Genomic DNA, 10,414 nt, shown 5'->3' on the forward strand with positions numbered 1-10,414 from the left:
TTTTGTTTAAAATCTCTTGCTTTCTTTTGTTAACCCTTACCGGTGATATTTGTTTTTTGGCTAAACAAATGTCCACCAAAATGGCTCTTGAATGTGAACATTTTATTTTGCATGCTTGTATGATTATGTTTGTATGTTTGGATTACTACAACATTATCACATGTTAACAACTTGCAAAATACATTATAAATGGTTATAATAAAACATAACAAAACGACACTAATAATTGGTTATTAGACCTAAATAATAGTATGGTTTATTTAAAAGGTAATAAATTGGTTTATAACTAGTAATTGGTTTACTAAAAGGACAAGAAAATAGGTTTTTCATAATATACTACACACCAAATGCATGTTGGTGTATAGCACTTTGTTTTCTAAAACTAGAATGTAGAAAACTTAAAATCCCTTTAATTATAACAAGGTAAACAAGTTAAACGCCATCCTTTTGTATGAACACTTAGACATATTAGGAAACTCTTGATGGGATAAAGGTCACCTAACCATCATGAGCGAACTAATATGAATAAGGTACACTTCGCATACATGTGGGATAAAGGTCACCTAACCACTTGTATATTAAGTATACATGTTTACACAAGTAGGACGACTTGATTTGGGAATCATGAACTTAGGGTCACCGAAGCATGAGGAACAAATAGGCGTTGATGGGATTAATATGCCATGCAAAAGGATTGCATGATCCCATAAGTTAGAAGTTGCAAAAGGATTGCAATTGTCATTATGACTACCTAGCTAAATCAAATAACGGGATAAAGGTCACCTAACCGAAATTTGATTTACCGTTGGATTCTAATATTTAATAAAACAAATTAAAAGGGTATTGTTTATTAAATCTAAAATCGATACTTAAAATGAACTTTGTTGAATTTTGTAGATGGCCGCTAATAACAACAACAACATGCAAAACGTACCACTTAACATGAACAACCTATCGTTACGGTCTCTCCTCGAGAAAGACAAACTCAACCATACCAACTTTATGGATTGGTTCCGCAATCTTCGGATTGTCCTCAAACAAGAGGATAAAACGTATGTGCTTGAGGACCCCATTCCCGATCAACCGGATGAGAATGATGTGGAGGCAATGGCCTCTTACGATAAGTATTGCCACGACTCCCTTCAAGTCTCATGCCTAATGCTTGGGACTATGATTCCCGAACTCCAAAAGGATTTCGAGCATCATAGTGCATACGACATGATAAAGCAATTGAAGGAGATGTTCCTTCAACAAGCACGTGTCGAGCGTTTCGAGACCGTTCGGGCGCTACATGCTTGTCGTATGGACGATACCCAATCGGTTTCATCTTATGTACTTAAGATGAAAAGCCTTATTGATCGTGCTAACCGTCTTAACCTAAACATATCTAATGAGTTAGCCACCGATCTTATCCTTAACTCCCTATCAAAAAGGTTTGATCAATTTATAATTAATTACAATATGAATGGGATGGATAAGAGCATAGGTGAGCTTCACGGTATGCTTAGAACGGCGGAAACTAGCATGGGTAAAAGGGCTTTACCCGTGTTAGCAATCGATCAAGGTGGGTCCAAAGGTAACACCTCTAAGCCAAAGGTGGCTAAGAGAAAAGGACCCGCCTATCAAGGCAAAGGGAAGGGGAAGATGGTTACCCCAACCATCAACAAGGCTAAGAAGCAAAAGGTAGCCGAGAAGGCAAACCCCAAAGAAGACCCATGTTTCGGTTGCGGTGAGATGGGTCACTGGAAACGAAATTGCCCGGTCTATCTTAAGGAGTTGAAGGACAAGAGGGATGCGGGGCAAACCTCAGGTAATATATATATGGTATATATTGAGCTTAATATTACTTCTTCTAATACATGGGTATTAGACACGGGATGTGGAACTCATATTTGCAATTCTTTGCAGGGGTTCAAAAGAAGTGATCATAAGGCGGGAACATCAAGTCTCTATATGGGCAATGGTGCAAAGGTGCATGTTAAAGCTCAAGGAGATTTTGTTTTGAAGCTTCCAAGCGGATTGGAACTTATTTTAGAAAATATTTTGTATGCTCCGGATTTGTGTAGAAACATTATTTCTATTTCTCGCTTAAAACAATGTGGTTACATTGTTAATTTTATTGATGATGATATTCATGTTTCTAAAGATAATGTATTCTATTTCAAGGCTTCGCCTTCAAATGGAATTTATGAATTGGTTCATGATGACGCATCATCGAGCTCTATATACCATACTAGCACCAAGAAACTCAAAAGGGATTTGAGTGATTCCTATTTATGGCATTATCGCCTTGGCCATATAAACAAGAGTCGAATGCATACACTTCAAAAGAATGGACTTTTGAAGTCAAATGAGATAGACTCATTCGATGTGTGCGAGTCTTGTTTACAAGGCAAGATGACTAAAGCACCTTTCAAAGGGACTTATGAGAGGGCTAAAGATTTATTGGGATTAATATATTCGGATGTATGTGGACCCTTTAAACCCATGACTAGGAATGGTGAAAGATACTTTGTTACTTTCAATGATGACTTTAGTCGTTTCGGATATGTCTACTTATTGAGACATAAGGACGAAACGTTTGAAGCATTCAAAGAATATCAAAACGAAGTACAAAATCAACTCAATAAGACAATTAAGGTACTACGTACCGATAGAGGAGGTGAATACCTAAGCGATGCCTTCCAAGATCATCTTAAGAGTTGTGGGATTATCTCACAACTTACTCCACCCGGAACACCCCAACTTAATGGAGTTTTCGAAAGGAGGAACCGAACTCTAATGGATATGGTTCGATCTATGATGGCAAGAAGCTCGTTGCCTCTATCATTTTGGGGTTATTGTCTAAGCTTGGCGGTTCATATTTTAAATATGGCCCCAATCAAGAAAGTGGAACGAACTCCTCATGAGATGTGGTTTGGAAAACCTCCTTCTATTTCATACTTGAAAGTATGGGGATGTGAAGCTTATCCTAAGCGATATGTAGCTAATAAGCTACATGCTCGATCCACAAAGTGTATCTTCATAGGATATCCCAAAGATGACATGGGGTATTACTTCTATGATCCATCCGAGCAAACGGTATTTGTTGCTCGGAAAGCAGAATTCCTTGAAACCAAGTTCCTTGTGGAAGGTGATGGTGAAAGGAAGATAGATCTTGTAGAGGTACAAGATCAAGCCGATGATGCACAATTGGTTGGCACTAGTACTCAACATGAGGATGTTGAAAATGATCAAGTGGATGATCAAGGTACACAAGACATTCAAAGATCTAGTAGGATTAGTAATCCTCCTGAGAGATATGGTTTTCTCGTGGATGGATGCTATACGGTTGATTTGGATGAACCGACAAACTATGAAGATGCTTTATCAAGGATTGATAAAGACAAATGGCAGGAAGCCATGAATGCCGAGATGCAATCCATGTATGAAAACCAAGTTTGGGAACTTGTTGTGCAACCTCCTAGCTCCAAGCTAGTTGATTGCAAATGGCTTTTCAAGAAGAAAACCGACATACATGGAAACTTGGATACATACAAAGCTAGACTTGTAGCAAAAGGTTTCACTCAAACTCAAGGGGTTGATTATGATGAAACTTTCTCGCCAGTGGCAATGCTAAAGTCTATTAGGATATTATTTGCCATTGCTGCTCACTATGACTATGAAATATGGCAAATGGATGTCAAAACCACTTTCCTAAATGGATATCTTGAGGAAGATGTCCATATGGTACAGCCCGAAGGTTTTGTTGATCCGAAAAATCCTAAGAAGGTATGCAAGTTAAAGAAGTCAATCTACGGATTGAAACAAGCATCTAGAATGTGGAATCATCGTTTTAATGAAGAGGCAAAGAAAATTTGGCTTCATTAAAAATGGTGATGAAGCTTGTGTATACAAGAAGGCTAGTGGGAGCTCCATAATGTTTCTTGTGCTATATGTGGATGATATATTATTATTTGGGAATGATATTACCACAATGCAAGAAGTCAAAACTTGGCTAAAGAGTTGCTTCTCCATTAAGGATCTTGGAGAAGCAAAATACATATTGGGGATAGGGATCTATAGGAATAGATCCAAGAGATTGATAGGTTTAAGTCAAAGTACATACATTGATAAAATCTTGAAAAGGTTCAAGATGGAAAACTCTAAGAAAGATTTCGTACCTATTCAAAGAGGAACCGTTCTCAGTTCATCTCAGTGTCCTACCACGAAAGATGAACAAGAGAGAATGAAGAAAGTCCCATACGCATCTGCTATTGGGTCTATCATGTATGCAATGATATGTACTAGACCGAATGTGTCATGCGCTCTAAGCTTGACAAGTAGATACCAGAATAACCCAGGAAACAGTCATTGGATTGCTGTTAAAAGTATATTGAAATACCTTAGGAGGACTAAGGATATGTTTCTAATATATGGGTCTGGTGAGGAGGAACTCGCAGTAAAAGGTTACGTGGATGTGAGTTTCCAAACTGATCGAGATGACTCACGATCACAATCCGGTTATGTCTTCATGTTAAATGGTGGTGCAGTCTCTTGGAAGAGTTCGAAACAGGATGTTGTTGCGTTATCCACTACAGAGTCGGAGTACATTGCCGCCTCACTAGCAGCTCAGGAAGCTGCATGGATGAAGAAATTCATCGACGACTTAGGAGTGGTCCCTTCCATTCAGGACCCTCTTGAGATCTTTTGTGACAACGAGGGTGCGATTGCTCAAATCAAGGAACCTCGTGCTCATCAAAAGACTCGTCGCATTGAGCGGAGATTCAACTACATCAGGGATGAGGTTGAAAAGGGAAAGATATGTATTCACAAGGTTCACACAGATCATAATGTTACGGATCCACTCACGAAGCTTTTACATGGGCCAAAACATGAGGGACATGTTTGTGCATTAGGGCTTCGATATTCTAGTGATTGGAAATGATCTATTTTATGTATTGTAACGGAACGAATTAGTTCAAACTCATTAATATAATTGTGGTATTAATTTAATTATGAGTCATGTTCCAATTTTGCATATTTTATCCATGAATAAACTATTATTCTGAATTCCGTAGTTGATCACATTTGTGGGAACAAGTATGAGGTCTAGACTATTATGAACTTGGATTGGTTAGCATTCAAATGGTGAATGTGGGGCAAGGTTGCAACCAAGGTTCATAGATATTTGTAGAACACAAATATTGGAAGACCCGCTCTCGAGATTTACTATATGGAGCCTTTGTGGTTGATCACATGTAATCTTGAGTAAAGGAGAATATCATTATATCCTCTGACCTGAGACACATATTGGGTTCAGATATTCACCGAATATTGTGCCTTGACTCTTTCCTTCGCTATTCTGAAATATGGTAGTACATAAGGGAGGCTTCAGGTATGGTACGAAGTGTAGTGTCTAGGACGTATGTAGTCAAGATGGAATTTGTCCCTCTTATTCATTGAGAGTCAGATGTCTAAGGCCTGATAAAGTTAGATCTATAAGAGAGTGATCATTCTATGTCTCTTGGATTTGACATGACATCTAGGACAAAAGGATATATTGAAAGATTCACCTAATCATATTCTAGATGGGAACTCGAAAGGGATGATGTTATTGAATGGCACTAAGTCATAACATATTAGGGGTGATGGACGGTCGTTAGGTGGTATCCATCACTTGCATTAATTTCTTATGTTTCTCGTGCAAGTGGGAGATTGAAGGTATTTCATATGCCCGAGAGACATATTAAACTAATGTGGCTAACATGTTATGATCCAAGTCGGGTCATACCCAATAACAAACCGTCAACATCTTTAAGTATCTGTTTTAATGATTGGATCTTTAAAATAAATACTCGACACTTAGACTTTAGAATTTGGTATTCTAAAGATGAAATGCAAGAAATAATTATTTGGATAATTATAAATGCGAGTTTAATTATTTGATTAAACTCATATGTGTGTTACATTTTATAATTGGTTTATAAAGTATAATTTTATAAAAGGGTTTATAAAATTATAAAAGATGCAAGTATCATGGAAATAATTACAAGTTTATAAAAGTTTAGCAAAAAAAAAAAAATATGGGGCTAAAGGGGACGGTTTTGAGGAGTCCCAAGACACCCCATGCTTTGCTTTAACTTGTAATTAACTCCACTTAATTGTCATTACACCTTTTGCATCTTTTCACACACATCTCTCTAGCATTTTGAATTAGCAAAAATACTCTTCCTCCTCCCTTCCATTTTGGCCGAATTTTTGGAGCAAGAACAAGGGTTCTTTGATTGATTTTTGCTAGTAAACTTGTGTCTTAAATCCTAACCAACAAGAAGGGTGTTGATTCAAGGTTTGTGGGTATCAAAGGCTTGAGGTTTCAAGTGAGAAACTAGCATCTTCATCATCTTCATCTTCTTGCTTCAACCTCCATTTTGGAGAAGGTATAAACACCCTAACTAGCTCTATTTACATTTTAGTATATTATACAAGACTAGATCTTTTAATGGAATACATTGTAAAAGGGTTAAAATACACATGCAACACTTAAAATTGCTTCCGCTTGCTATACATATATACACGAATACATATACATACATAAATATGTTTTGTGACTTGTTTACATGTGGTATTCCATCAATATATATATATATATATATGTGTGTGTGTGTGTGTGTGTGTGTGTACATATATATACATATATTTTATAACTATTTTCTACATATAAATATAATATATAACGAATATATACATAGATATATATAATATATTTGTATAAATATATTAAAATAAATATAAATATAAAACCAAATTTAGATAAAAAAAAAATATAAATCGAATAATCCTTGAGGGTTTTTTTTATATTTTCTTTTTTGAAGTTCTCAAGTTTCAGGGACCGTTTGATTTTGAGTTTCTGCCATAGTTTCTTGTTGAGTCACAGGAGTCATCAGTGTTTTAAAATTGCGATTTTGTTGAAATTGTTGATAAGCTTGTTCCAACAGTCGTTGTTGTTCCAAGTATAGTTGATGTTGTGGTTCGGGTGTGAGGTGACGAAATTGAGGCATGACAAATATCGTAACAGTAATATTTATTATAGATTATCTAGATTTTAACCACCACCCAAATAGTTCCATATGCCATCCATTCATTGTAATCGGTTGGAGTTGGTGGTCATTGATTGTGAATGATAAAAGATGATATGATTTTTTACTGTGGAGATGATAAAGGTGAAGTTTTGAAAGATAAATATGACTGTGAATGATAAAAGATGGAATATGTGTGTATATATAGAGAAATAATATGATAGTATGAATTGTTTTTGGAATCAATAAAAATAAAAAATAAAAATGGTAATATTACCGTTTGAGTCGATCAAACCCCTCGAACCAATCAAATTTTGACACGTATTCCTGACGCGTTTTTTCGTTAGAATTCCAACTGACGCCCCTAAGGCGTCAGGGTTACCTCCTAGTTAACGGTGTCAGGGGGCGTCACTTTTAGCCAGCTAGGGTGACGAATCTCATTTGATGTGAGGTTAATGAGAGTCTAAGGTAGTTGTAGATTTCTTTTAAAAAGTGCCCTTCCGATTTTTCTTTCGTCGCCTCAAAATTTGACAGGAATAATGGAAAAATGGTTATGATTGAGGAGTCAAGCACGAAGGTTTTCAATCTCATGTCAGCTTCTCCATTCTCGAACTTTAATGAAATGATTGATAAGATGGCGAGTAAGAAGATCAACGCCATTATCATCAATTCACGTGATCTTATTGAAATATATACAAGTTAAGTGCAATATAACATGGTTTATATTTTAGATGACTTACAGGGTCTTTTGATCATCACTGAAATGGAACTGGTTGTTGATATTAGCTGAGCTGGAAGATTAAAAGGATCAAAGATGCATTTTTTGGATGTCTTAAATTATGCCCATTAAATTACATTCAGTTTTATGAAGATTGGGCCATTTATAATCTAAAGCCCACTTGAAGCCCAAGAAAAAGTCAGCCCAAGTCATTTATTATATAAAGCCTTTAATTTATTTTATTTATTTAACATTCATTTTTTCCTCATCTGATCCTTGATCTGCCAACAAGATTGGTGTGAAACCCTAACTCTGACTTCTCATACCAAAACTCTCTTGTAGCCATTAAGGGGTGAAGAACAATCTTCGTGACATTATTACTCTGTTTTGTATATTTTGGGTCTTTTAAATGTGTTTTTGTTGGTAATTCTAGTGTTCAAATAGGTTACAAACTTTTCAATTTAGAAAATAAAACTTTTGTTGTATCTAGAGATGTAAAATTTTATGAACAAATTTTTCTTTTTAAACTTGATTGTGTTTATAAAACTATGTTTAACGAAGACGAACTAAACAATTTAAACTTTTTTGATTCTCCATATATAACACCCGTCAGAACACACTAACGGAATGTTAACTCTGGTTCCAGTGCTTGGCTTGACTTCTAGGTAACAGCAATGTTCTACAGCGGAAGCAATTAATACCTGAGAATAAACATGCAAAACGGGTCGACATAAAATTGAGTGAATCTACAGGTTTAAGTAATAGTTCATCATATGTTTCATAAAACAGTTTTCATAAATCGTTTATCGAAAATCAGTTATCAAAATCGTTTATCAGTAGTCCGTATCCAAAAATCAGTATTCAAAAATTAGTAAACATTTATCATTATAAACCACCAAGGTTTAATGTCCAAAAGTTTGGATACAGCCAATGCTAAGTATTAAACTGTTTGTAATCAGATATGTCAAGTTTTAGCTGAGTTGGACACCAAAAAAGGTTTTGTTTCAAATATTTGTAGACATTACCATGTCTAGTTTCTAGTTTGTAACCCACAGGTTTAAGTAGCATAAAGCACAGTCTGAAAAACAGTATTCAGTGTAATAATTCTTTGTTAACATTTATCATAAGTTAGGCCACGAGATTTCTTTGAAAGCTTCGTAAAGTATACATTTGTCATGAGCACTTGAATATAAGACTTTAACCTGCGGATAGCTCATTCTCTACGTGTCTTCCTTTTACCCTGTCTAACCATACACTGATCAAGTGTAGAAGTTACAACAAAATAAGCACCCCTGTGTGTTGGGGCGAGGTTTGTCAAACCTAATGGTACCCTCCCTATAAGTCGAGCTTACGTAAATTAATTACTATATTCAAGCTAAGGGATTTTTTATCTGAACTCATATGTATAGTAATTTAAGTTACACGTGTCTAATATGTAAAACAGTTTGAAATAGCGTGTTATCTCATCCCAAAATTGTTAAAGAAAATAGGACTGTAGACTCACCTTGAAAAGCACAGTAAAAGCTTAGTAAGACAGTATGGTAGCCGGTAGATCACAAACGTATGTCGCAAACTAATCCATTAGATTACTTTAAGTAAATATTTAAGTCACACTATTTCAATCCATAGTGTACGCGTAGTCCTAGTGCTCAGACTGACTCAACATGTAAGCAAAAATCAACTAGTTCAAGCAAGTCAAGAAAAGTTAACCAAAGTCAACCAAAAGTCAAACTTGGCCAAAGTGGTCAACTAAAGTCAACCATAATAGCAGGTCATGCAATCTTAGTCAACATGTGAATCCTAGGTCAACTAACATGTTTTAGTTCACAAGTTGTCAAGTACACGTTCACAGTTTATCGTATAACATGGAATTCACTTACACTTTGCAAACAACGAAGATAATTCACAATACATAAATCATTGTAACATGGAAAACACCAGATCCGAACTAGACTTAGAATTGTTTCTAAAAGCCTAGTTGTGCCCCCATACGATGTCTACAAGTTTTGTTTCAGATAAGGTGCAGTTAAAGTTTACCAAATCAGTTTCAACACGCGCAGCAGTTTTGAAAAAATTATCATTTAATTTACAAAAGAGAAATTGATGAACGGATAATTGGAGATGACTCTAGACACTCCGAATTTTCAGTGGTAAATTAAGCAAAGACTTTCATATAGCCATTTTGTACATTTTTGCATAACTCTACAGACTTTCTGTTTTGGACAACATCTAGATATGTTATTTGGTGACACATATAGCACATAGCAAACAATGATTTAAGAAGCTATCATACAAATGAAATATGTTTATGAACATCTAAATGACAATATTTCAGAAGCTCAAAGTCTCAAAAAATTTCTAGTTCATGTAAGGTCATTTAGAATGCATATGAAATCAGTTTCAGCTCAATACGAGATACCAATATCCGTTTAATCATATCGAGAGCAATACATAACCTTTTTACATGATTCTTAAGTCTAAATCGAGTTTATTTTAACAAGTAATCCAATGCTTAGTAAACCAATAACTCATTCATTAAGCAAAAATGCCAGAAAAATCGTATTACATGCAAAACCCTAGTAAAACTTCAGTCAATCATAACTAGCAAATCAGGTAACGAAATCATGCAATTCCAAAG

The sequence above is a fragment of the Rutidosis leptorrhynchoides genome, chromosome 9 (assembly GCF_046630445.1).
Source record: "Rutidosis leptorrhynchoides isolate AG116_Rl617_1_P2 chromosome 9, CSIRO_AGI_Rlap_v1, whole genome shotgun sequence".
NCBI classification, from domain to species: Eukaryota; Viridiplantae; Streptophyta; class Magnoliopsida; order Asterales; family Asteraceae; genus Rutidosis; species Rutidosis leptorrhynchoides.